Below are 25,817 nucleotides of genomic sequence, written 5' to 3' on the forward strand. Positions count from 1 at the left end.
CAACCAACATAATGTCTTCCAAATCTTGTGTAACTGTGAGTCCTTCTGTTACTAAATCCTATTGTTATTAAGGCTATTAAATTAAATAGACAAAATAGCATTGCTTCTCTTTGCAACAGTAGGATTGTCTTCACATTCTCTGTTCTCTAATATAAACTTAACTACACCTGCAAAGTCAAGTCAAATCAATTAGCCCTACCCCAACTCCATTTTTCCCATCAGTGCAGCAGAGTGTTGCCCAGTTTCTCACTACATAAGCTTATTACTGCCAAAAATCGGTATCCCCACATTTCTTTCAACCAGTTAGAAAATTTCCTCCTCCAGGTGGCCATCGTTTGGTTATTGTCCTGCAATCTGATCTTTAGATTTGATAAACTAGACAAGGTAAACAGTTTTCCCTAACTCCAACCTAATTGTTCTGGACTTTGTGTTTGATCTGAACACATTAGATGCTGCAATAAGTAAAAATAGGTTGAATAGTCTATATTTCATTATATTTCATACATTAATTGGTACTGAAAGGTATAGATAAAAATATTTCAGAATCTGGCTAAGGAATAGGAAAAACTTTGTGGAGGACATAAGATTCAAACTGTGCTTTAAAAGGGGGCCCTGGACAAAACTGAAAGTTAGAAATCCCCCCAAAAGACGATCTTATAGAGAAGAAACAGCTGAAGTATGACACAGAGGCAAGGAAACATTATGTCCACAAGGGTCTCTCTATCTTCAGTCCTGAAAGGTGAATCTAGAGAAGAACAAAGAGGCTATATCATAAGTCAGGCCCAGGGGCACACAGCTGTTATGCCAGCACTTGGGAAGCTAAGAAAGGATGATTAGGAGTTTTAAGTCACCCTGGAATGCTGTCTCAAAAAGGGGGTTGGGAGAAGCTATATTCTGGAGAATTTTGTTTACCACTCCAAGGGGTTAAAATATTTTGTAGAAAACATGGATCCATTAGAAAAAAATTTAGTGAGGTGGAAAGAATAGTTTTTAAAATGTTAGTATAGAAATTCATAGAAATAAACACACACACACACACACACACACATGCACACACACACACAACACACACACACACACACACACACACACACACACACACACACTTAACCAGAAACAAAGGCTATACATCTCAACAAACTTCTATACTGTTAAAAGCCATTCTGAAGCTGTGGAGCTTTACACTGGATTTTACACTTTTCCTGTTGAGTATATTTTTATTCATTTATCCATGCCCCCCTCAAATCCATGACAAATCCAGGACTATCAAAACAATTAGCTTTATGTCCTCTTCCATAACTCATATCTATCACCTGCTGTTCTGGTTGTTGTTGGTGGTGGTGTTTTTTTTTTTTTTTTTTTCTCAACTTGATACAATTTTGAAATATCTGTGCAGAAGATTCTGTATTTTAAATTACCTTTAGTCTGTTTTTACAATCCAGTCATTATCCCCTTCCGGTCTGCCCTCTGACAATTTCTCATCCCATTCCTCCTTCCTCATCTCCAAGAGAATGTCCCAACTCCCCACTCCACCCCCACCCCACCATGCCTCCCCACTCCCTGGGGCCTCAGATTTCATGAGGGTTAGGTGCATCTTCTCTCACTGAGGCCAGACCAGACAGTCCCCTGCTGTATGTGTTGGAGGCCTCATGTCAGCTGGTGTATACTGCCTGGTTGGTGGCTCAGTGTCTGAGAGATCTCAGGGGTCCAGGTTAGTTGAGACTGCTGGTCTTCCTATTGGGTCGCCCTCCTCCTCAGCTTCTTCCATCCTTTCCCTAATTCAGCTACAGGGGTCCCTAGCCTCAGTCCATTGGTTGGGTGTACATATCTGCATCTGACTCAGCTGCTTGTTCGGCCTCTCAGTGGACAGCCATGCTAGGCTCCCGTCTGTAAGCACACCATAGCATAAGTAACAGTATCAGACCTTGGAGCCTCCCCCTGAGCTGGATCCCAAGTTGGGCTTGTCACTGGACCTCCTTTCTCCCAGTCTCCTCTCTATTTTTGTCTCTGCAGTTCTTTTTTGTTATCTCTCAAATATTTTTATTGGATATTTTATTTACATTGCAGATGTAATCCCCTTTCCCCATCCCCCCCCAACCCAGGAACCCCCTATTCCATTCCCCTTCCTCCTGCTTCTATGAGGATATGCCCCCACCCACCCTCCCACTCCCATCTCCCCACCAACAATTTTCCCCACACTGGAGCGTCCAGCCTTCACTGGACCAAGGACTTCCTCACCCACCTAGGTCCAATAAGGCTATCCTCCAGTACATATACAACTGGGTCCATGGGTCCCTCCCTATGTGCTCCCAGGCTGGTGGTTTAGACCCTGGAAGCTCTGGTTGGTTGGTATCGTTGCTCTCCCCATGGGGCTGCAACCCCAATTCTGGGTCAGAGTTTTTGACTGTGGGATGGCAACCCTATCCCTCCACTTGATGTCTTGTCTTTCTACTGGAGGTGGACTTTACAAGTTCCCTCTCCCCACTGTAGGGCATTTCATCTAAGGTACCTAACTGAAAAAATGCCTCCATAAGATTGGCCTGTAGGCAAGTCTGTTGGGATATTATCTTGATTAATGATTAATATGGGGGAGCCCGGCCCACTCTGGGCAGTGACAGTGCTGGGCGGGTGGTTCTGGCTGGGGTGTATAAGAAATGAGATAGCAGTGGGGTACATGGCATGATTTGGAGGGCAAAAAGGGAAGGGGGAAGGGTGTAATTATATTATTTCTCTTTCTCTTTCCCACTCCCTACCTCCACCCGTGTGTGTGTGTGTGTGTGTGTGTGTGTGTGTGTGTGTGTGTGTGTGTGTGTGTGTATGTGTGTGTTTTCATTAGTTTTAAAAGCAGCAGCTTTCTCCATGGTCTCTACTTCAGCTCCTACCCCCAGGTTCCTCTCCTGAGTTCATGTCCTGAATTTCCTGCATGCTTAATTGTAAACTGTAAGCTAGAATAACCCCTTTTCTCCCTAAGTGGCTTTTGGTCATAGTGTTTTATCACAGGAATACAAATACAAAGCAAATTAAAATGTCTAGAGCCTAAATCACATAGTCAGTAAAAAATTCCACACTTGAGAGAGTGTGTGTGTTTTATGTGTGGCTGGAATGGACTATAGAGACACAGGTGAAAGGACCCAACCTGGGGAGGAAAGAATCCCTACAGACAGGGGGTTCCCCTTACAAGCCCCAGGTGCATTTCCTCTTGTCTTATCCCTTGAGAGTAAAACTGTTCCAAGCCCATGACTCCTGTTCTCGGCAAAGTCTGAAGCAGCCACTGTTTGCTTTGGAGCACAACTCCAGGTGTTAAGCTCAATCAATCTTAAAGGCCATAAATTTTAAAGGCCAGAATTCCTGGAACAGTTGCCTATTCCAGCTCATTCTCTTGTATGAATATTGCAAAATGCTACCACAGTTCTTGATATATAAGAAGCCAGGAATTCTCTTAGACCTCTTGTCCACTGCTAACATTTCAGTGATTTTTAAATCTTCTTACCATAGTTGTCACTCACAACTTTTAAAAGTTTAAAACTAGTTAGAGTCATTTCAAAAAGGTCTGCCTTAGCAGAGGAAAAAAAAAGACTTTGTGCTAAGAGGTTCTGACTATGTATGTGATCCTCTTCACATGTTGACCAACACCAAATAATTTAAACTATTTGTGAGAAATTCTAATTTATGGCTTCACATCCAGGCACAATCTGAGTCAGAAACCATGGTTCCTGTGCTTCTGTGCTCCTGTGACTCTATGGCACTCAAATTTTAAAACTCTTGTTTTATGTGTTGAGGAGAGACAGTCTAGGAATTTGGAGACTAGATCACAGATATACATTGATGAGAACTTAAAAACTTCCTCTTTTTGAATTTCACAATTAAGAGTCTAGGTATAGGCTAGTGAGATGGCTCAGTGGAGAAAGGCACTTGTTGCCAAATCTGATAACCTGAGTTTGAGACTCGAAACACATGTGGCAGAAAGAATCAACTGCCATAGATTTCATCTGATCTCCATATGAGCTTGGTGGCATGTGCATGCCTACATGCAAATAAATAAATAAATATGACATTTAAAAATTAATGAGTCTCAGCTGCATTTCATTTACATTTTCTTCTCTGACATGGTTTTAATAAGTTCACTTAGGAAATTAGATAGCCTCAGTGTAGACACAAGTAATAAATTCCCAGTCTTTCTTTCTTGCTACCTACTCCCATATATACTAGGCTCTTTAAGAAGTTGTCTATCATCTAAGAAAGTGTACTATATGACGTTTACATATAAGTAATCAAATATTTAGTGGAAAATGACAGGTTTTAAAAATATTCAGGCAAAATATATGCATGAAAATAACATGATGTTTTACTCTAACTTTGAATGAACCTGAAGTCTCAAAGCAGGAAGACTTGAAGTTACAAGGGACAGTGTTTCTTTTCACGCTTTAATATGTATCTTAGCCATCTGGGAAATTAGTTTCTAGCTACTCAAAGTGTGGCCCCTACATCATTTGGGAGCTCCATGGGACTGCAGCATATCAATTTCCACACTAGACCTGCTAACACATAATATCTAAGCCTGTATCAATAGTTTCTAAAGTCTAGTCCTAAGATGAATATTGTCATCATTAGAAATTTATATATTTAATGTACCAAAATCCCTAGAGTTGAGGCTCCATGAGGAATCTATGCATTAAGAATCCTTCCAGCTAAACATGTTCGTGCATAGCTGAAATTCTAGGATTTAGGAAGCTAAGGACCCTAAGATTGAGGCCAGACTAGGTCATATAGAAAGACACTATCTCAAAACCAAAGCAAACCAAACCAAAACCAAAAAACCCAAAACCTCCCACCAGGGGATTTTGATATACCTCCTAGACTAATCCTAGGCTTTCAGGCAATATTAGCTTTTTGCTCTGTCTTAAATGATCAGGATACGGTTCCACAACAGCAGAACTTGAGAAAGTTCCCTCTTCCTGTTTGACTGGAAGCCTTTTGCTACCCACCCAGAATATTCATTCTTGCAGGCAACACTCCTCAAATCCTCCTTGCTACACAAAACCTTTAAAGATGTAACAGGACTTTCTCAAATTCTCTGTCAAGTGATTATAGAGTATCTAAGACAACATATTAGTTTGTTAGTGGTAACTGAAAATTACAAATTTTTCATCTTTTTGACATTACGGAGTTTGTATTTTTTTTCTTCAAGTGCTGATGACATGCTGCTGTTTAAATCTTTACTCACATTATTTCATATGATGCCCTTGACATTCTCAAGGAGTCACTACTATTTTTCATCTTAATGAGAAATTGCAGCTTTGGAAAGTTAGTAATCTCCTTCAGGGTGGAAAACCACAAATTCATGTCTAATAGAATGCATCCCATTCAAACAAGAATAATATGGTCAAATAGAACATTTTAAATGGAGGTCTGGGAAAATTTACAAAAAGCAGTTTGGGTTCAAATCTAAGTTGGACTCGAGAACTAGAGATGATGAAAATAATGAGCAGTGGACATACTACAATCACCCTGTACTAACTCTTGAATTCAAGACATAATTGAGGGTGGGGAAAAGAGACAAAGAAAAGATGAACACCAAGCCTGTATTTGAGTCACCTTGTTAGATGCGGTAGTTGACTGTTCATTGAAATACAATCAATGGAGGAAATGGTGACCCAAACTAGAAGCCTTTTGATAAGAACAACCACAATTTACAATTCTTTAGTGTTGTCACACAATATCCAACATTCAGTATATTTTTTTCATTTATTTTTTTCAGGCTCTACCCTATACAGTAGGGATGAAAGGGTGCTACAGATGTGGCCACCATGTTTGTGGGGCTCACAGACTAAAATGGATTCTCATTGAGAATTAATGGATGATATCTATGGGAAAGAGTGCAGAGAGCTCAAAAATATTGACTATGTGACTATATATGAAATTTGGGGCATTAAAATTACTGTTTTCTATCTGCTTCTCGAAGTGGATTTATAACTTGTAGAGAAAGATTTGAAAGTGTACATAAATAAATAATTTATGCAATATAAGCCTTAAGAGTTTGCTGAGGAAGAACAGATCACAGAAGAAAGGAACAATTCAAAGAGGTAACATTTGGCTCCTTCAGTCAAGCAGTAGGAAAGAGAATTCTATATACAATGCTTATGATAAATGTTGATCATTAGCTTTATGGGATTTAAAACCACTATGTAAACAAATCTCTGGCCATGTCTATAAGGGATTATCTAGGTTAAATTAGCTGCTGTGTGAAGATCTTCCCTAAACATGACATCATGTCATGGGCTGGGATCCAAGACTAAATAAAAAGGAGAAATTGAGCTGAGCATTTATCTCTCTGCTTCCTGTGTAGACAATGTGACCAGCTTACTCCCTGCTCCTGCTCTCAATCCTTTCTGCTCTAATAGCTTATATCCACTGGACCTGTAATCCAAATAAAGCCTTTCCCTCTCAGGTTGTCTTATATTTTGTTACAGCAACATGTAAAGTTACTGATGCAGGGATAATATGCAAATGTATGGAAAGGTTAAAACATTCACACTGCACTTAAGAAAATGCACATAGTTTGACATGGCAGTATTATAAAGCTCCATGCCTACCTCATGCTCACTTACCTAACATTGGTGAGTGCCCACACTACTTTAGACGCTTTCAAGAGTATACAGTTGTTCCCCATACCCTTTAGACCTCACCTCAGAATTTTAAAAGTGGGTATGAGTAAGAGAAGGGTTGGAAAGGCAGCCTTCTCTGCCAGTTAGATTTTAACCTTTACATTTTGGGAAGTTACTAATAAGATAGGAAATGGAATGCCACCATTTGCCACTGTCCTTTTCTCTTCATGTTTTTTTTTTTTTTTTTCAGTGCTAAGGCCTGAACCTGAAGCCCCAAGAATACTAGTCAAGTTCTGTATGATTGAACTGTACCTTCAGCCCTTATTTCTTTTTAATTTCTACAGGGCTTTAAGGCCCACATGTAGGGCATGGAAGAGTGTGCCTGTTATTATGTATCCTTATATCTAGTGTCAAGATCCCTCTTTACTGTTGCTAGGAGTATGTGTAGTTTGTAGTCCACTATTGGCCACCCTTCTCTTTTCTGTTCTCATAGAGCTAGTGTATTTGGCATTGTGCTAGGCCTCTGCTTCCTTCTTATTTCTGAGGCTGCTCCCAGTGTTGTTTTCAGATAGTTGTCACTTTGAAAATCAGAGGTGTCTCAGAAATGACTGAGGTCAGACCAAATCATCGACGCCTCTCTTCCCTGCTTGGTGAAGTGAACCATTACCTGGCTTTGGATTTTGGCTTCTTTCAGTCTCTGTTTTTCCATCACTCTAGTCCACATTTCTCAGCTTTTTTTTTTCAGTCTGATCTCCATCCTGTATGACTACTGCCAGATCTTGGCTTCATTGTGGGCTCCTCCCTGCCTGATTTCTGGTATAAGATTCATCAAGATGTTGACCTCTGGATCATTGACTCCTACTTGTCACTCACTGGGCATATCACACTAGTGTCTCTCTGTCATAGCCATTGAGTATATTACTCGAGTAGTTGTTCAGATCTCAGTAGGAAACAAGTGTCAGTCTCCTCCTTCGGGCTCCCTGGATCACATCTCTAACTAGTTAGACCCTTTTATCTTAGTTGCTTTGATACACACCTGCAGGGAGGGGTTTTCACCACTGTGTGACCCTGTTTCCAGGAGTTTCTTCTCCAGGTGGGAATCATTAGACATTTGTTATCTGTTGTCTCTCCACCTAATTGTAGGTGGGAGTCGGCACATTGAAGAAGATGAGAAGGATCTTTATTGACTTCCTGGATTATGAGTTTATCTGAGATAACAGGAGAGTTAGGAAAATGAACTCAATTCATTTTGATAGCCTGCAATTTCTGGCCACAGTCTTTGTCTTCAGACTGTCTTTGAGAGTCTATGATCTTTCTCTTCTAGTTAAGATAACATTTACAAGCACATAATTTTCATGGCTTACCAACTAGTATGTTTTAAGGAACAGTCAGTAATGAATCCTCACTTAGCCCTCATGTAGACTGAGTCTGAAACACTCTTTCCCTAGGGTTGTTCTCTTTGAAATTCTATTGAAAGTATATCTAAGAATGCACATCCGCTAACATAGATGAGCAAATCCTAGAAGTGAGGCTTTTCCTAGTTAGAACATGTAAAGAGAGAGAGTGCAAGGGCCCCAGGAATCTGAAATGGAGAAAAAAAATAGATGCATCAAAAACTAGACCTAGACCATTCCTAACATCTTTTCTCACCTTATAAATGGGAAAACTGAAGCTCAAAGTGGTACCACATTTAAATTATTGTAAAAATTCTACAAGGGAGATATTATCTTCTTAAATGTTAGCAAAGTCTCAGAAGACATTACACAGCTAATAAATGGTGGAGCAGAAATTCAGACAAATATCTGCTTAATATAAAGCACATGTTTTGACTCTTAAATCATCTTCTATCTAGAAATACAGTTCTCAGGAAAGGCTTCCCAGAAGAGGAGCAATTTGAGATGGGTCCTAATAACAAAATGACTTTGAACAGATTGAACAAAAGAAGCAGAAGGCAGTGATAAATGCAGCATGAAAAGGTATGGGAGCAAGTGTGAGGGTGTAGGCTGCAGAGAGCAACACAAAGACTTCAGGGGCTCAAAGAGAAGCTACTTTGAGAATTTGTGGTCAGAGTTCAGAAACAGATTGCATTTAGAAACCGGGAACTTGTATTCTGAACCATTCCACCTTTGTCTCTGTCTTGTCTCTTTGATCCTATATCCAAATACTCTCTAGTTTTACCACCTGTTAGACTTTCAATTTTTTTTCTCCTATACGGCTTTATGTGCTTGTTTCATGGTCCACAGAGTGGGAATATAGAAGATTATAGAAGCTTCAAGAAGTTGAGCTAAGTAGGAAGTTCTTAGATCATTGGGAGTGTCACCTTCGTACAAAAATGCTGGTCTCCTAGAGTGACAGTGAGTTACTTAACCTTTGAATCATGCTTTGGCTTTCTGTTTGGTATGTGATATTTTCTTGCTCCTGAATGCACTTCCACCAACCTGACTGTCAACAGAACTGAGCAAATACCAGTTCTACACTCCCGAACCTCCAGAACTGAGAGCTAAATAAACCTTTATAAAGTTGCCTGGCCTCAGATATTAATTATTAGAATGAAAATGGGCTAATGCACCTCTCTGGTGCCTAGAATATTGCCTGTGGAAAGGACTCAAAAACTTCTGTGGAGAGATGGCTCAGTGTTTAAGAGCTCTTGGTGCTCCTGTAGAGAACTAAGTTCATTTCCTAGCACTTGAGTGGTGGCTCACAACCCCCTGTATCTCTAGTTCTTCCAGTTGATCCAACCCTTCTTCTAAATTCCATGGCCACCAGGCACACATGTGGATCACGGACATACACATAAAAGCAATTCATACACATAAAAAATAAATCTTTAAAAATTAAAGAAATATTTGTTCAACAAATGACTAATTCTTGATCTACCTTATAGTGTCTATATAATGTAAATTTGCTCTGATTATTTGTTGTCTGGTGAATCAGTAGCCTACCAACTAGAAATATCTACCATTCTAAACTGGGGAATGGAGACATAAAAAAGGGATGGCTCTCACTCTATTTCTGGTTGTACTTTTAACTATTTGAGACGTACAATTTCCCTTACTTATAAATTACTAGCTCATGTTTTACTGTCAAAATATTCTGTAATTTAACTCTTATCAACTAGAACTAAATGCCTTGAGTTTTTGACTGGTTACTTAATGGGGATACCTTATGAAATTTGTTAGAAACAGCTAGTGGACTGGTGACTTGAATGAGAATATTCCCTAAAGTCTTATGCATTTGAGCACTTGGTCACTAGTTGTTGGTGCTGTATAGGAAAGTTTTAGAAGTATGGCCTTGTTGGAGGAAGTATGTCACTGGATGTGAGCCTTGAGTGTTTAAAGACTCAAGCACTTTCCAGTTTACTCTTTGTTTCGTGTTTGAGCCCTAGGCTTGCTGATCCGGCTGCCTGCTACCATGCTATCCCATTGTGAAAGTGATGGACACTTAACTATCTGAAACCATAAGCTCAAACATACCCTTCTTTCTCTAAGTTGCTATGGTCATGGTGTTTTATCACAACAACAGAAAGAAAAGTAGCTAACATAGCTATGCATGGATTTTGTACTGTTCTTTCTTGGCTTAGGAAGCCTGACTTAATCTGCACATTTAGGTAAGAGCTGCTCCATCACTGACCCTTTCTTTCCAGATTCACTACCCAGTGAGGCTCTTTTCTTGTCTGGAATAAAGATGAAAAGTAAGAATGGAAATGGCTTTGGGCACTGCCATCAGTTCTGTTGGCTTTCTATGGAGTCCTTCAAATTGTAGAATGTGGTTATAGGATGGCTCTAATTTACCTTATGCCTTATGCTTATAAACAATTAACATCCCAGCCTCTAAAATTTTTATGGAAGCACATGTCCACCTTGTAGCTGTACTTGTCCAAATGGAGAAGCAGAAATAGAGAAAGAAAAGAAGGAAGGAAGGAAGGAAGCTGTAAGACCTATAATGTCTAATCTTGAATATCAACTAGACTGAAGTGAGAACTGCCTAAGAGATTAGGAATTTTCAGAAAGGTTAAACTAAAGAGGGCCACGAGTGCCTTGAGTGTGGATGGCACTGTCTGCAGGCCAAAGGCCCATATGAAGCAAACGTAGAAAGCTGGTTACCACTAACATCATCCCAGCTTCCTGGTTACTGAAATCTGAGCTGCTCTGTTCTGCCATGCCCTTCCTAAGCATGGGCTGAGTCCATGACCCTATATAACTCCACCTCTTTTAAGTTCTGGTCAGACATTTTGTCACAGCAAAGAGAAGGCTGGAAATGCAGTTAACAGGTACTAAAGTGAGGTTGTTTCTGTAACCACCTGAATATGTAATATGGAAGCCTTTTTGTAAGGGATTTGGAAAAGTCTAGAGGTGTGAACTAGGGAAAGCCTAGAATGCTGGAGACAGAGCTTAGGAGGCCATTCTGGTGGGAAGATAGAAGGTAAAAATGCAGATGAGAAAGCAGATAAAAAGCACTGTACTCACAGGGTTTCAGATCTGAAGGAGACTCCTGCATGCGACTCATTCAGCTGAAATTCAGTGAATATTCTGACAGTGTTTGCATTTGATTGAGTGTATGCTTTCTCTTACTATCTTTTGACATTTAAAACATTTTGGACCTGACGTTGAAAGAATTTTCAAACCAACGTACCCCACTGGTAACTTCTGAATTAATGTTATACCTCAAATAATTATTTATAAAAAATCCAGTATTCTGTAAATGATGAAATTCTTCTGAATAATTGTGGAGAGATTTTTAATTAATTTTTCTTGTTTTTGTTTTTGGACTTGTTTAATTTTTATATACTATGTGTAAAGAACAGTTTCAGGTAAATATCTGTAATGATCTAAATTCAGTATCGTACAGTTGTTAATTTACTTTACATTTGTATAATTTCAAGCAGACAGGAAAGTTGCAAGAATAATCTAGGAGCTCCCAAATACCTTTCTCATAGATTGGGTTGCTACTGTTAATATTTTATCTTACTTCTTTTATCATTTCAGTTATCTATAAACCAATCTAAAAGTGACTGTCTACAAAAACCAAACTTTGTTTTCATTGTTTTGAAGTTTTGCTGGGCTCAGCTGATTAGTTCCTCTGCGGGTTTCACTTCAAATGTTCTGCTCTATCACAGTTCTGTAGCAGTTCTAGCGCTAACTGAGAGGGACTTTCTTCTGCATGGAGCTGTCTACTTGGTCTTCCCATCAGGGCACTGAGAATTCTTACCTGTCAGTTCATGCCTTCTAAAGCACTGAAGGGGAAGGTACTTGGCCTTTTAAATGTATGGTCTTAGAAGGCATGGAATGATCACTTATACAGTCATCTATTGGCTCACTTAAGTCACAAGCCATTTCAGATCCATGTGGAAGGAAATTACATAAAAGCATTTATTTAAAACCATGTGGCCCAGTTGAGAGAGACATAAGAAAGCTTCTGTGACAATCACCTCCTCACACTGCCCCAAAGTAACAATCTAGACAGGAAGTCATCAAAGAGAACTCTTAAAAATTGTGATAAAGATAGTGAAGTATAGCTCTCTACAATTGATGGCTACTGGTGGGGCCGGGGCTGGGGCTGGGGAAGGACTCACTTTTCTTAAAGGGGCTGGCCATTGGGAGTTTGACAATATACTAGTGACTCCATGGACAACACAAATTGGACTTATTTTTGTTTTTAATCTTATTTTGGAGGAGAAGCCACAAGGGGTGGAGGCAGACCTGAGAGGATGGGAAGAATCAGGGTGCATTATGTGAAATTCCCAAATAATCAATACAAATATCAGGTTTAAAAATTATGCAGTTGGGCTGGAGAGTTGGCTCAGTGGTTCAGATGGCTTAGCTCACTGATTGCTCTTCTAAAGTTCAATTCCCAGCAACCATATGGTGGCTCACAACTATGTATAATGTGATCTGATTCCCTTTTCTGGCATGCAGGTATATATGCAGATAGAGAACTCATATACATAAATAAATAAATCTTTAAAAAAAATAAGCAGTCATACTGGTGCCTCAAGTTTTATGCCAACATAGTAAGATATATTCAAGACTTCCCTTTTCTACAGTTGTCTATATTCTGCAAATGAAAGACATTTGACTAATGTTTCACAATTATTTGCACAAATGTTTCAGAAATGCTATCATGTACCACCATGAGAAACAAACCTACCCACTCCAGTTCAATGTATGTTAACAACGTATGTTACTTTGTTTTAGTAATATTTACAGATCATGAAATATACAAATGCAAAGGCTTAAACATACAGTTTGTTTTAGACAGGACAAATTTTTGGTTGAAAGTTTTGTGGGTGGGTTGGTGTCCTTATCTCTCCACTGAGGGTCCCGCCTGGCTATAGGAGGTGGCCTCTTCAGGTTCCATGTCCCCACTGTTAGGCATCTCAGCTAAGGTCACCCACATTGACTCCGGGGAATTTCCCCCATCTCAGGTCTCTGGGACTTCCTAAAGATTCCCTCCAGCCCACACTCCTGGCAGCTTTAGATTTCCATTCATTCCTCTGGCCCTCCAGGTCTTTCTCCTGTCTCTTCACGCACATGATCCTGCCCCCATTTCCCTCCTCTCCCTTTCTCACCCACTGACTTCCCTCTTTCTGCCTCCTATGACATTTTGTTCCCCCTTCTAAGTGTGATTCAAGCATCCTCGCTTGGGCCTTCCTTCATATTTAACTTCGTTGGGTATGTGGGGTGTATCATGGGTATTCTGTGCTTTATGGCTAATATCCACTTACAAGTGTGTACATACTATTTTGTCCTTTCCAGACTGGGTTACCTGGCTCAGGGTGCTATTCTCAAGTTCCATCCATTGTTGCGGCGCCTTTACTCTGCCTCAACGCTTTTGGGCTAAGTGCTCTGGTCAAGAGAGAGAGTGGGGCTCTTGGGGCAAGCGACGCGAAGAATGGAGACAAGACAGGGTGTGATCAAGTCTCTTACCAAGTCTCTCTTATTGAAGGGAATTCTGAGGTATTTATACGCTTTTGCCACGAGCCTTGTAGGCGCGTGGATACCACACCTTGCAGGTGTTGATATGATTTAAGCCTTACAGGCGTGGATAGCACATGCACCATGCGCCTTGCAGGCTTGGATACCACGTGTGCCTTACAGGCATATATGGCCTGGATAGCACGTGGACAGCACGTGAACTGCATGCCTTGCAGGCAGGCGTGGCTATCACGTGCGCCTTGCAGCTGGGGGCAGTAAACAGCAACACAAAATATGTGGGATATCAGAGTGTGCTTCAGCTGTTGTAGGCTATTGAAAACCAAATCTCTTATCAGGGTATATGGTTCCAGATGGCTGCAAAGATAATCTAGCTGCTTTCTGCTAAAAGTTGGCTCCCAGCAATCCATGTGCTTGCAGAATTCATGATGTCTTGGTTTTTAATAGCTGAATAGTAATCCATTGTATAAATGAACCACATTTTCTGTATCCATTCTTCAGTTGAGGGGCATTTGAGTTGTTTCTAGTTCTGTCTATTATAAATAAAGCTGCTATGAACATAGTTGAGCTTGTAGTGTAGTGAGCATCTTTCGGGTATATGCTGAGTCTTGAGATAGGACTATTCCAAATTTTCTGAAAAACTGCCAAATTGATTTCCAAAGTGGTTGTACCAGTTTGCACTCCTAGCAGCAATGGAAGAGTATTCTCCTGCTCCACATACTCACCAAAATTGTGCCGTATTTTGAGTTTTTGAGTTTAGCCATTCTAATTAGTGTAAGACCTTCTTGTTCCTTTATAGACATGTCCTTCTTTAGGCTAGGAAAATTTTCTTCTATGATTTTGTTGAAAATATTTTTGGAAGTTTGAGGTGGGAATCTTCTCTGTCTTTTATTTCTATTATTCTAAGGTTGGGTCTTTTCATAGTATTCTAGATTTTCTGAATGGTTTGTATCAGGAACTTTATAGATTTAACATTTTCATTGACTGATATATCATTTTTTTCTATCTTCTATGCCTGAGATTCTCTCCTCTATCTCCTGTATTCTGTTGGTGATGCTTATGTCTGGAGTTCCTGTTCTCTTCTCTAGGTTTTTCATCTTCTAGAGTCCCCCAGTTTGTGTTTTCTTTATTGCTCCCATTTCCATTTTTAGGTCTTGAACAGTTTTCTATTCACCTATTTGTTTGTATTTTTTTTATATTTTTTAAGAGGTTTAATCATTTTCTTTTTAAAGCCTCTATTATCATCATGATTGAATTTAAAGTCATTTTCTTTTTTTATTCACTATTTTACTTATTTACATTTCAGATGTTATCCCCTTTCTCGACCCCCCATTAATCCCCTATCCCATCCCTCCTCCTCCTTTTTTGCTTTTGTAACATTTAAATTACATGCAAGTATTAAGGTCAGTTCTAGTTTGAGAAACTAGCAATAAGATAGATGCAAATAGTCGAGGAACAAGCAAGACAATACACAAATATTGCCAAAGAACACACAGGACAATAAACAGAGTCCCATGATCACTCCTGTGATCACTATTTCTAAGGGCTTATCAGGATGACCAAAGTATCTGAGCCTACTTCCCTGTCCTAGCCCAAAGTTGTTTTCATGTCTGAAGCCTACTTCCTTGTTCTAGCTTAAGATTTAGATTCCTGCCTGTAATTACTTCTTTGTTGTAGCCTAGAATTTAGATTTCTGCCTGAAGTTACTTCTTTGTTCTAGCCTTATGTCACATTCCTGTCTGCAATCCATTTCTTGTGCTTCAGCTGTGTTGGAATATCCAGGGCTTGCTGTAGTAGGATAGCTGGGCTCTGGTAGGGCCATGTTGCTTTGACTGTTAATTGTTGGTTGTGCTCTTATGCTGACCATTAGCCATCTGGTTTCTGCAGTTATTATAGGTTTAAATGCTGATTTCTGAGTTTATCTTTTTTGGATGGATGGGTGTTTTCATGTCCACCCCACCTTGGTTTCTGTTTCCTTTCTGTCCTCTGGTCTGAATTGCCTAGGGTTCTGGTGACCAGAAAGTCTTTAGGTCCAATAGGGTGTCTCCCCTGAAGTTTTTGTGGCCTGCATAGCTTCTGAAATTTTGGGTGCTAACCTTGCCTCTGGGGTCCCCAGTACTATCATGGCCTGGGTCCCTGGTACTTATGTGGCCTCACAGAAAGCCCTGTCTTCTTCAATGTTCCCTAAGCTTTAAAGAGTATGCTGTAAATATCTTGTTTGGAGCTGAGAAACAATCTTGAGCAATTATGAGTCTCTGCATTCAGTGCCATTCACTGGAGAGGAGCTTCTCTTTGGAAGTCTGAGATTAGATTTGTCTATGTGTATAAATAAAAATACTTAAGAGATAGTTCTATGCCTTGTCAATTTAGATAAGCAGTGGTAAGCCATTTTACTTAATCTTTAAGAAGTATCATTTCATTAGTTTGTTTATTGATTGGATTGTGTGCTTTAAATATTCTAGATATTAATCTCTGCCACAAATATAGCTATCAAAAGCTTTCTCCCATTCTGTAGGCTATCTTTATTATGTTTTTTCTGCTTTATGAATAACTTTTTATTTCATGCATTCATATTATTTTTATTCCTGAGCTACCAAGTCTTTTTCAAAATCTCTGCACATCTCTATATATTGAACCAATTCTCCTATGATTGTTTCTAACAGTTTTATAGTTTCATCTATTTCATGCAAGTCTTTGATCTAGTTTGAATTGATTTTCTAGTACAAGGCAAGAGATAAAAATTTGCCTTCTGTGATGGTTTGAATAGGCTTGGCCCATGGGGAATGGCACTATTAGGTGGTATGTCCTTGTTAGAGTAGGTGTGTCTTGCTGGAGAAAGTGTGTTACTGTGGGCCTGGGCTTTGAGACCCTCCTCCTAGCTGCCTGGAAGCCAGTCTTCTCGGATGCAAATGTAGAACTCTTGGCCCCTCCAACACCATGCCTGCCTGAACACTGCCATGCTTCCAACCATGATAATGGATTGAATCTCTGAATATGTAAGCCATCCCCAATTAAATGTTGTCCTTTTTGAGTGTTGCCTTGGTCATGGAGTTTCTTTATAGCAATAAAAACCCTAACTAAGACACCTTCATTCTTCTATGGGTAAATATCTAGTTTTCTTAGGATTATTTTTGAACGAAGTTATCTCTTTTTCAATTTTTATTTTGCATTTTTGTAAAAATCCATGTGATTTTTGCTGTAGGAGTTTATTTCTGGGTCTTCTATCCCATTAATCTATATTTCTATTTTTTTCTAGTACTATGCTGCTTTTATTAGTATGACTGTATTAGATGACTTGAAATCAGGTACTGTGATAACTTGACCATTAGATTTTTGTTTAGTAGTGCTTTATCGAAACATGGAGTTTTATTATTCTATGAGCTTTAGGATTTCTTTTTATGTTGTTAAAGAATGTCATTGTAATTTGGGGGAGGGGTGGCAATAACATTGAATCTATAGATTCCTCCTAATAATAAAGCTAATTTTATGAAATTAATTTTGCCAATCCGTGAGTATAGTATCTCCATTTTCTAGGGATGTCTTCAATTTCTTTGGTGCATACAAATATTCACTTAGGTGGTATTTCATTTCCTCGGTGAAGTTTATTAAGTATTTTTCATTTTATTAGAATATATTCATTATACATAGAATTTGGTTTTGTTGTGACAATGTTACAAATATACATAATATATTTCTATCACATTTACACCCATTATTCTCTCTTATACCTCCTCTCACTCTTGGTGACTCTGTTCCTCTTCCCAATTAGTTCCTGGCCTACTTTCATGGTTTTTTTGTTTGCTTTTTGTTTTGTTTTGTTTTGTCTTGTTTTTAGTGTGTGGCTCAATAAGTTTCATTAAGATTGGTTACAGGAGCATGGATACCTTACCAGATAAAATATCTTTCTCACATTAACTACATAAACCTTCAGGGTTGACTAGGGAACCATGAGGCATGGTAAGATATTGATTCACCTAATTTTGTGCGGGTCTTGTGTAGGCATTCACATCTACTATGAGCTCAAAACTACAACAGATATTCCACTGAGTTTAAAAAAGAAATGGATGAGTTTCGTCCATACCATTAAAGTTAAGCCAACAAGAGCTTAAGAACTTAAGCATAAAAACAAAAAGCCTACATTCAGATAGATTTATAGCAGAATTTTACCAGACATTAAAAGATCAACAATAGGTATCCGGTCAGCCCCCCCCCCCCCCGTCTGTATCCGGTCTCTATTCAGCATCCTCGCTGGGTGTCAGGCAGCCACTTCACCGTGCGAAGCCGCAGAGAAGCCGTTTCTCCGAGTCAGTAAGAAGCCGTTAGGCCGATATGGCCACAAACTCACCCCCAGAGAAGGTGCTGAAGGCAGGTAGAGACACTGACCGGTCCCGAGGTAAAGCTCCCTCTGCTTCGGTTCTCCCAGGCCCCAGTGGCACCTCAGCGGCCGGCCGGGCGCCTCGGGGCCTCAGAGTTGAAACGATGGCAGCAGCCGAGGCCATCTCCATGACTGGTGGACAGCTGGGGCTGTTTTCTGTGCCTAGGAATCAGCATTTCGACCCTGAGGGTGGCCGTGGCCCAAACATTGAACTTGGACGTCTTAGGCCCAAGGTGAGAAGCCAGAGAGAGGTAGGCCAAACCCCGGAAGGCGGGAAAGGCGTCGAAGGCGGGAAAGGCGTCGAAGGCAGGAAAGGCGGCGATGGGCCCCCGGCTCAAACAAAGAGCAGTAGAAAGAGGAAGCAGCCCAATGAAAACCCAACTACCGAATGTGCAGGTGGGCTTCAGCTTCCGGAAGCTCTAGAGTTGCCGGGTACACCCCAGCCACCATCTTCTCTGAGCTCTCAGCCTGGCAGCAGCCACCATTTTGAATTTTCAGTGGGGAGCCTAGAATCCCTAGGGCCTACCCTCAGGAGCAGCACCGTGCCACGCTATGTGTCTACTCCAGCCCCTGAGGCCCTGAGCCAAGCCGGTCCGACTGTTTCTGGCCCTCACAGCCGTGCACCCAAGGCCAGCTGTGATGGGCGTGACCACTCCACCCCTGTTGGCCAGGAACTCGGTCAACAGGCCCTTCTGCCGGTTCCTGATGATGGACTTTGTCACAGGGGTCCTGACCCCAAAGGCAGTGTGACTCCTGAAGGCAGGGTTCTCCGCTCAAGCTCACGAGTCGTAACATCTGGTGGTCATAGCAGTACATCTGTAGTCAACCCTGAAGTTGGCCCCGAAGCCTACAACATCCGCTGGAATTTACGCCCTCGGGCCACTCCACGAGTTCCTGCTCCTCACAGCTACACCCCAGGGTCCAGTTCTGATAGAGGCAGCCATGAAACACAGTGCAGAAGCAGACACATTGCATCCAGTCTCGGCCCTGACGACCAACGAAGCCTTACAATAAAGATGGATCTGAACCTGGAGCCGGAGCCCGAATCAGAATCAGAGCCAGAGCCAGAATCGGAGTTGGAATCGGAGCCAGAATCAGAATCAGAGCCAGAATCACAGCCAGAATCAGAGCTGGAGGGAGAGGCAGAGCCAGAACCTGGCCCTAGCAGCCAGCCACAAGCAAGCCTTTCCACCTTTAGGCATGCAGTTCCAAGGAGATCCTTGCTAGCAACCAGAGGCTCTCCTCCAAGGCGCCCAGTCCGTATGCGGGCTTCTTCCCCTTCTCCTCCTGGTAGGCACTATCCTTTCCCTGGGCAGTATAATGAAGGTGCCAGTTCTTCCTCCTCATCCTCCAACGAGGATGTCTCCTGTGTTTCAGGTCCCCCTTCTTTCCTTAATAAGACACCAGAACGGGGCTCCCCATCTTCATTAGGTGACTTAAGCTCTGACTCTGGTCCTAGTCCTGGTGCCCTTTGGCGTGCCTTGATACCTGACCTGGATAACCTTGATTCTTCCTCTTCTGGAGAGTCAGAGGAAGAAATAGAGATTGCCCCTCACCCTCCTGCATAGGAAGTGTAGGGGATGCCCCTTACTCCCACACTCCACCCTTGCTGTAATTCATGGTGAGAGTTCTCCCAGACTCACAAAAGGAATAGGCACTTATCCGTTGTTGGCTGTGTGATTATCTGTAAGGTTTCTAGGGTTTCTACCTATTCACCAGTAGTCTAAGCAGTTTTGAAGTCCCCTGTTCCCCTCACCCCAACTATCTAGCACTTATAAGGACTTTGGTTCCATTCAGTACCCCCTTTATCTTTAAAACAGCCTGGGTTGTTTGTTATTAGGTTTGGGTGGGGTTTTTGTTTTTATTTTTTTGCCTCTGAGTTTTGTTTTCCAAGTTGTTTTTCTGTAATTAAGTATTTTAATAAAAGTGTTGTTTTATTTTTAAAAAGATCAACAATAAATACCTCTCAAATTAAAAAAAGAAATACTTTCAAATTTCTTCAATAAAGCCTGTATTACTCTAATACCAAAAAACCAGGTAAAGACTCAGCAACTTGCTGGTATGAGGCCCCTGACACATATAGAGCAGAGGGCTGCCTGGTCTGGCCTCAGTGAGAGAACATGCACCTAACCCTCAAGAGACTTGAGGGCCCAGGGAGTGGGGAGGTTTGGTGAGGTGGGGGCGGGGACATCCTCCTAGAGACAGGGGAGGAAAAATGGGATGAAGGAACTGTTGGAGGGCAGACCAGGAAGGGAATAATGACTGGACTGTAAAAAAAAATTAAAGATATTTTTAAAAAATAAAAAATAGAAAATATTAGGTCAATATACAGATGAACATGATGCAAAAATCCTCAACAAAACATTTGCAAACCCAATAGAGGAGTATATCCAAAAAGTCAACATGATCAAAGTGATTTTATTCATGAGATTCTGGGATGGTACAACATATGCCAATAAATTTAATAAATCGTAAAATTGATTTAAAGTAAAAACTAACATGATTGTATCAATAAATGAAGAAAAGTCTCTTTGACAAAATCCACCATGACTTCAAGATAAAAGTCCTAGAGAGAGTAGGACTGGAGGGATTATAACTCAACATAATCTTAAATGGCAACCCCTCCAAAACAAGGACAACAAAACCCAAACCAAACAAATAAACCAACCAAACAAAAAAACCTTGAAGGAACCTAATTAAAATTTGGAACAAGACTGAGGTTTTTACTATCCCCACTTCTTTCCAATATAGTGCTTCAAACTCTAGTGAGAGCCATAAGACAAGAGAAGGGAGTTAAAGGCTATAAATAGGATAAAGAAGTCAAATTATTTTTATTTGCAGGTGATAGTACACATAAGAGACCCCACATATTTTATCAGAAAACTTCTAGAAATAATCAACACTTTCAGGATACAAAAGCAACTTACAAAAACATTACCAGACTATCTCAACCCACAAGCCACCCAAATAATGACATGGAGACCTTTTATTAATTATGAAAGCTTGGCCTTAGCTGGCTTGTTCCCAACTAGCTGGTATAACTCAACCCATTTATACTAATCTAACTTAAATTAAACTATTTATACTAATCTACATTCTGCCACGTGGCTCTTTACTGGCTGGTGAATCCCCTACACCTGATTCTTTCCCAGCGTCCTATCTCTGCAGGATGTTCCATCTATCCTCTCTTGCTTTGCTATAGGCTGAACATCTCTTTATTAAACCAATCAGAAGGTTATAGAGAAGATGTTTGGAAAACACTGAGACAATACCAAAGTCTGGTCTGCACTCAATTCTCTGTCTGAATAGAAATAAGCATTTGAATAACATAAAGACAACCTTTACACAGTGCACAGGAGATTATCTCAACATCTACTCCTTTTAATCCAATAAAAGGCACTTTCTCTAACATTAATAAACTATATACAATAAGCACAACTATAAAAACTATTAGGTGTTTGGAAATCTTGGAGAAAATACTATATATCCCATCTTAGTGAGTCCAAAGTTCTGTACCTAAGTCACTTTCTACCATAATTTGCATTTATCAACCTAAAAATGTCTTTTTAGACCTTAAGACATTTTCTTAGATCCTAAATAACTTAAGCTTATATGTGAGACTATAACTATCTAGTCTTCAACCCCATCAGAGACCTGAGGATAAATATTACCTAAGTAAACAGGAAGTGCAAGCAGCTTCCAAAACTATAGAAATGACAGACTGATGGCTGCCTGGACAGGCACCCAAGAATCCTTTGCAAAGCTGGAGAACATTCATCTTTGGCCTATAGGCCCAGAATATCTGACAGATTTTTTGAGAAGCAGGAATTATAAAGGACTGCCCTACCTGTCTTGGCAAAGTTTGGCAGTTGACTTCATCCATGTCCTGCTTGCCCATGGTTTGAGAAGCATGCTGTCAGCAGTTAAGGCAAGGGCAGTTTTCTGCCCAGTGGCTAGCTTTGCCACACTTGAAGCAAACTCCATATGGAGGTTCTTTGATGTTCATCCATCTTCTTTGAAGTAGTATGGGGATGCTGCCAGGTGCTGTCTCACTGTCACGAAAAGCCTTATATTATTAAAACACCTTAATTGTCATATTCTGTAGATTTCTGACGTGTTTGAATATTATCTATCTTTAAAGTATACCTGAACAGGCAAACATTGCTCGTTTCTAGCTCTCTACTCTCTGCTTAACTATGACAACATCTACAGAAGGCTAAACAAAGCCTATTTCTGTAATTAAACTAACATGACCACAAGTTTGATTGACTGACTACTAACTTGCATTTCTTAATTATCCTAAACAGTTTTCAATAGCAGCTTTCAAGGACTAGAGACAGTGATGCTTCATAACAATATAACAATACCAGACATAGGGCACATCCAGCAGAGGTGAGCTGCACACTACACCCCTGAGCTCCATCACCTTCCCTTGAAAGGAGTCCTGCCAAGATCCAGCAACATCCAGGTTAGAACCCTTCCCACCAATCCTCTGTGTGCCAGGTCCTCTAGGGGCAAGGCCAGCAGAGGTGAGCTGTGCTCTATCTCTTGAGCTCCATCAGCAGGCTCTGCCTTCCTTTCCAAGAAAGCCAGTGGGATCTCAGGAACATTCAGTTACACCTGGGGCACAGCCAGGGGAGGTGAGCAGTGTGCTGTTCCCTGAGATCCATTGTCAGGCCCAAAGTTCTGCCTGCCTCGCCAAGGAGTCTTGTTGGCACCAGGAATATCCAGCCAACACCAGAGACAACTAGATTACTAAAGACCAGCATAAAAACATAGTCAACAAGAACCAGGGCAATATGTCACCACCAGAGCCCAGCTATCCTACTATAGCAAGCCCTGCATATCCTAACACAACTGAATCACAAGAGATGGCCTTAAATCCAGTATTATAAAGGATGATATGGGCCTTCAAAGAGGAAATGAATAAATCAAGTAGGCTTCATCCCAGGGATCCAGGGATGCAGGGACAGGTCAACATATAAAAATCCATCAATAATTGACTACGGAAACAAACAAAGAAAAAATACTACAGAACCATATCATTAGATGCTGAAAAAGCCTTTGATAAAACCCAATGCCCCTTAATGATAAAAGTCTTGGAGAGATCAGGAATACAAAGCCCATTGCTAAGCACAATAAAAGCAATATACAACAAACCCATAGCCAACTCCAAATTAAATGGAGAGAAACTTGAAGCAGTTCCACTAAAATTGTGGACAAGACAAGGCTGTCCACTCTCTCCATATCAACATACTCAACATAATACTTGAATTTCTAGCTAGAGCAAAAAGACAACTAAAGGAGATCAGGGAAATAAAAATTGGAAAGAAAGAAGTCAAAGTATCACTATCCCCAGTTGATACGATATTATATATAAGTGACCCCAAAAATTCTACCAGAGAACTACAGCTGAAAACCACCTTCAGTGATGTGGCTGGATACTACATTAATTCCAAAAATAGTAGTTCTTTTTATACAAATGATAAATGGATTGAGAAAGAAATTAGGAAAACAACACACTCATGATAGCCACAAATAACATAAAATAACTTGGAATGACTCTAAGCAAGTGAAAGTCCTGAATGACAAGAACTTCAAGTGTCTAAAGAAAGAAATTGAGGAAAATATCAGAAGATGTAAAGATATCCCATGCTCATGGAATGGTAAGATTAGCATAGTAAAAATAACCATCTTACCAAAAGCAATCTACAGTTTCAATACAATTCCCACCAAAATTCCAACACAATTCTTTATAGACTTTGAAAGAGCAATGCTCAACTTCATAGAGGAAAACAAAAAACTCAGGATAGTTAAAACAGTCCTGTACAATAAAAGAACTCCTGCGAATATCATTATCCCTGACTTCAAGCTGTACTACAGAACAATAGTAATACAAAACACATGGTATTGGATTAAGAACAGACATGTTGATCAACAGAATTGAATAAGAGTCCAAGAAGTAAACCCACACACCTATGGATATTGGTATTTGACAAAGAATCCAAAACCATACAATGGGGGGGGGAGGGGTTTAAAGCATTTTCAACAAATGGTGTTGGTCTAACTTGACATCTTCATATAGAAGAATACAAATAGATCCACATTTATCATCCTGCACAAAACTCTAGTCCAAATGGATCAAAGACCTCAACATAAACAATTAATAAATGCTACTTCATGAAAATGAAAAGCTTCTGTAAGGCAAAGGACACCATCAATAGGACAAAATGGCAACCCATAGAATGGTAAAAGATCTTCACCAACTCTACATATGACAGAAGGCTAATATCCAAAATATAAAGAACTCAAGAAACTAAACACCAACAACATAAATAATCCAATTTTAAAAATAGAATGCAGGGTTAAACAGAATTCTCAACAGAGGAGTCTTGGATGGCCAAAAAGTGCTTAAAGAAATGATCAACATCCTTAGTCATCAGGGAAATGCAAATTAAAATGACCCTGAGACTTCATCTAACACCCATCAGAATAGCTAAGATCAAAAACTCAAAGGACAGCTGGGCAGTGGTGGCACACGCCTTTAATCCCAGCACTTAGAAGACAGAGGCAGGCAGATTTCTGAGTTCGAGGCCAGCCTGGTCTACAGAGTAAATTTCCAGGACAGCCAGGGCTACTCAGAGAAACCCTGTCTCGAAAAACAAACAAAACAAACAAACAAAAACAAAAAACCCTAAAAGGACAGCCCATGATGGCGAGGATGTACAGCAAGGGGAAGACTCCTCCATTGCTGGTGAGTGTGCAAACTTGTACATCCACTCTGGAAATCAATTTGACAGTTTCTCAGAATACTTGGAATAGCTCTACAAGACCTGGCTAAACCCAGGAATACCGTTCCTGGGCATATACCCAAAAGATGGTCTACTATCTCATAAGGACATTTGCTCAACTATGTTCATAGTGGCTTTATTAATAATATCCAGAAACTGGAAACAACCTAAATTTCCCTTAACTGAAGAATGGATAAAGAAAATGAGGTTCATTTACACAATAGACTAGTACTCAGCCATATAAATCAAGGACATTATGAAATTGGCAGGCCAATGGATGGAACTAGAAAATATAATCCTGAGTGAGGTAACCCAGACCCAAAATTCATGTATGGTATGTAGTCATTATAAGTGGATATTTGCCATAAAGTATAGGACAATCATGCTACAATTACAGACCTCACAAAGGAGGGAGACAGGATGGGGAGGAGAATGGGAGTAGTGGTCCAGTATGGGGTGAAGGGAGTTTGGGGAGTTAGAGGCCTGGGATAGAGAAGGGAATTGGTAGGGACACATCTCTGGGATAAGCCAGAGACCTGGGTTGGGGGAGGCTCCTGGGAGAATATGACAGTGACCCTAGCTGAAGCTCATAACAGTAGGGGATATGGAGCCTGAAGTGGCCACCTCATGTAGCCAGGCAGGCCTTACAGTCAAAGGAGGGATACACCACAGAGCTTTCAACCCAAAATTTGCCCTGCCTACAAGATGTCCAGGGGTAAAGATGGATCATTGAGGGAATGACCAACCAATGACTGACCCAGCTTGAAACCATGCCGTGAGTGAGAGCCAACCCCTGACACAATGATATTCTGCCATGCTTGCAGACAGGAGTCTAACCTAACTGTCATTTGTGAGGCTTCATCCAGCAGCTGTTGGAAACAGATGTAGAGACCCATATGCAAACTTTAGGCAGAGCTCAGAGAGTCTCGTGGAAGGGGAGTGAGGAAGCCAGAGGGTTTAAAGACATTGCAAAAGACCTACAAAGTCAACTAACCTGGGTCCATGGAGGCTCACAAAGACTGAACCACCAACCAAAGAGCATGTATGGGCTGGACCTAGGCTCCCTACACATATGTGGGAGATGAGCAGCTTGGCCTTCCTGTTGGTTCCCTAA

At 40.6% G+C, this 25,817-nt stretch overlaps 1 pseudogene; it reads left to right on the top strand.

The window, feature by feature from the left end:
• Positions 1–17,866: 17,866 nt before the first annotated feature.
• LOC117694982 (EZH inhibitory protein pseudogene) lies at positions 17,867–19,480 on the top strand (annotated as a pseudogene).
• The last annotated feature ends 6,337 nt before the right edge of the window (positions 19,481–25,817 follow it).

Source organism: Arvicanthis niloticus, chromosome X, assembly GCF_011762505.2.
Source record: "Arvicanthis niloticus isolate mArvNil1 chromosome X, mArvNil1.pat.X, whole genome shotgun sequence".
NCBI classification, from domain to species: Eukaryota; Metazoa; Chordata; class Mammalia; order Rodentia; family Muridae; genus Arvicanthis; species Arvicanthis niloticus.